A 3,461-nucleotide genomic window follows, 5' to 3' on the forward strand; every position below is an offset into this window, starting at 1 on the left:
GACAAGTGTCCGGATGGGGGTTCCGGGGATACCCCCACGTCCTGTGGGTGGGCCCCGCTGCTGGGCATGGACATTTTTCGCGGCCGAAATAGGCCTTTTCTGTCACCAGGTAGATGCTGACACGATCCTCTTCAGCGCCTGTCGCTGGAGACCTTGGGCCTCTGGATGCACGTGGGGGGCTTTGGGCTTTCGGCTGCTGTCCAAGGCCTGACCCTGCCCTTTGCACCCCGCGTGGGGGCCGCTCGCCTGGGCCTGTGCGCCGGCTCTCGCTTGTGCATCCAGCTGGCCCATGCTGCGGTGTCCCCTCCGGTCTTTGGCTGACCCGAGGGCGGCAGGGCGCGTGGCCCTGTGGGGTCTTCTACCCTGTGTGCCTCCCTGCTGCGGGCACCCGGCGGCTCGGCTGGAACAACCCCACCCTGTTGGCTCCGTGCCACGTGTCAGGCATTCTCCCTCCCGGGGTTGTCAGCCGCTGTCTCTCCCCTGAGAGAGGAAGGGGAGGAGGAGGAGGAGGAGGAGGAGGGGGGGCCGGTGAAGCTGAAGCAGGCCCCCGTGGTGATTGTCTTTGCTGGCCCTCCCTCCCTCCCTCCCTCCCTCCCCTCTTCTGGGCTCTTCCCTGGCTCTGCCAGGACTGATCGATGTGGTGATGTGGCGCTCTCCTGGGCTTGGGCTTAAGCCGCGCCAGGTGAGGGACGGCCGCTCATGGTGAGTTGGGCCGCGCCTCTCATTCTGTCGCGGGCCCCTCGCTGCTCCTCCCCCACCTGCGGGTGGTGTGGGGGAAGGCAGGGGTGCGGCCTCCAGCCTGACCTCTGGTCTCCCGCCCTGCTGCCTTCGGGTGTCAGTCGGGGGGGGGGGCCTGGGTCCTTTGGGACGCAGCAGGCATTCTCGCTTTGCCTCCTTGGCGTGTGCCTTGCGAGCGGTCCCTCCCCAAAGTGGGGGGAGGCCTCCCTCGCTGCCATGCTTCGCATCCCTGCGGGTGCGTGAGCGTGCCTCCCCTGGTCCTCTGTGGTGCCCCTGGAGTACTCCGGGTTGCCTGTCAGATGCCCGAGGCCGAGCGGTGGTGTCGTTTTCCTCTCCCAGCGGTGAGTCCCCTCGGGTCCCCACTGTGGTGGTGGCGTGCCCCACGAGCAGCTTCCTAAAGCTCAGGGGAGGGGGTCGAGACGGTAAGGCAGGGGAAGCTTGTGTCCCCTCCCCGGGAGGGGCTCAGGTGGACCCCTTGTCATGGGTCTCCCTCACTGTGTGCCAGTGAGGGCAGCCCTTGGCCCTTGAGTGGCACGCCCCATGCTTCTCCCTTGACCGGGAAGGCTGCATGTGGTCGTGAGAGCGACCGCGGTGGGCCGGGAGATGTGAAGGGGGGGTCCCCGTCTGGCTTTCCGGACGTGGCATCCCTCCACCCACGTGGAAAAGTCTGAAAGGCAAGCCTGGTGGCAGCACAGACTCTTGCCCTCCCGGCTCTGACCGTGGACGCTCACATGGGCTGTGTGCTTTACCCATACCGCAGACCCCCCCCCCTTCTGACTTCCCACTTTTTGGGAGTGTTCCCACTCCCGTGGGTCCCCGAAGGGGCGAGCGATGGTGTGTGGGGCACGACGCGCCCTCGGTGAGAAAGCCTTCTCTAGCGATCTGAGAGGGGGGCCTTGGGGTACCTGGACCCCCCAGCCGCCGCCCCTCCTGAAGTCTGCAGGGCAGTAGCTGCCGGCGCTACTTGCCACAGCGTGTGGGCAAGAGCCGCCCTCGCGCGAGGGGTGCGCTGGCCCCCGCGGTGGGGGCCAAGCGCTGCTCTTTTGCCTAATGCGGCCTGTGCCTCCCCCCTCCGAGTTGGGGGAGGGTCACGCCGGGCCGGGCCGGGTTTTGGCGTCCAGCGCCGGGCTGTGTGCTGCGTGGGCGCGTGGTGCCCCTCCCCTTGGAAGGGGAAGTGGAGGAGGGGGATGCGCCCCGTCCCCCGGCGGCCTCTGCCCCTGCCTCCCCCGCTGCGAGCCGCCCGTCGGTTCTTCCCGCACTCGCCTGGGGTCGCAGCTGGTGGTGTGGAGGTGGTGAGCGAGCATGGTTCGGGCCGCCTCGCTCAGGAGCGTTTCCCCCAGGCGTCAGGCCCTGGAGGGTGGACTAGGTGAAGGACGGATGAGATGAGGGTGGAAAGATGGACGGATGGGTGAGATGAGGCGGACGAACCCCCCCCACGTGGCAGGGGGGGGGAAGCCTTTGCACATGGGGCCCTGGTTGGTGGGGCCGGGTCGTGGAGTGCTCTGGGGCGACTGAGGCCGCCTGGTGTCCCAGGTGTCATGGGACTGCCCTCGTGTGTGTGGTGGTGTGACCCCGTGCTGGTTTGCCTGGCGTGCCTGGGTCCTTTCTCCTCTCCCTGGGCAGGCACCCGCGTCCCTGCCCCACAGCCCTTGCCCCGTGTGCATTGCCGCCCTTCCCCGGTGCTGCCGGCCCTCCCCCTGCCCCGAACAGGTGACCGCCCTGCCTTGCCTGTGCCATGTCTCTCTCCCTCCCGCCCCCGCGTCAACCGGGGACCTGAAATGGCCTCACCTCGTGTGGGTGTCACCCCCTGGCCGCCGTGGCCGGGCGGGTGTCCCTGGGTGATGTGCTTCTCGGGTGTCCCCCTGTGCGCGGGGGGGTGGGGGAAGAGGGTTGGGCACGGCGGGTGCGTGTGGGGTGTGGGGGGTGGTCGTCGGTAGGTGCCTTGGGAGACTTGTTTCCACGGGGCCGGCTGTGGCTCATCGGTGTCGTCGGTGGCGGTCGTGGGGCCCCCGCGAGGGGGGGCCCCCCAGGGGCTGAGGGGGAGGCCAGTCGGCGTCCTGGGTGTTGCGGCGGGACCGCCGTTGTGCTGGAGGCCTCTGGCGGTGAGACCCCGTGTGGTGCCCTGGCAGCCGACTCGCATCCGGTTTTTGGGGATGGTCCCCGTGCCCCCCCCACCTCGTTGGAGGCCTGCGGCCGCCCCCTCCGCCACCGTCCCTTTGTGGCATCTCTCTCGATGCCGGCCGCTCCCACGTTCGCCCTCCTCGCTCCCGCTCGTCTGTCTGACCTCCCGTCTGTCTGGTCCCCATCTGCCGACCCCCGGACCGGCGTCCTGGTGCGTCTCGCTTTCCTGGGCCCGCTGCGGCCCCGCTCCGTGCCCGCCGCCGCTTCCTTGCCCCCGCCTGTCCGCCGGCGTCGTTGCGTGTGGTCGAGGGGTGGCCTTCTGCCACCCCCCCACCCCCCCGCCGCGTGCCCCTCCCTCCCGGCTCTGCTGAGCTCACCTGAGCGCGAGTCGGGACCCGGCTAGCCGCTGCGGGCCGGCCGTCATAGCCGTGCCGCTCCTGGGTGGGTGGGTGGGTGGGGGGGAGGGGCCTTGGGCCTTGGGCCTTGGCCCTCGTTGCCACCCCTCTCCTGTCCGCTCGAGCGAGGGCGCGCGCGTGTCGGCCGGTCCCGACGTGACTGCTCGGTGCCCCGGGCCGTCGAGGGGGAGGTCCGTGTCTGGGGTG

This window comes from Sus scrofa, chromosome 8 (genome assembly GCF_054392235.1).
Source record: "Sus scrofa isolate SSC_HxYL_T2T_F1_AM1 chromosome 8, Sscrofa_HxYL_maternal_Yorkshire_Landrace_v2.0, whole genome shotgun sequence".
In the NCBI taxonomy this organism is placed as follows: Eukaryota; Metazoa; Chordata; class Mammalia; order Artiodactyla; family Suidae; genus Sus; species Sus scrofa.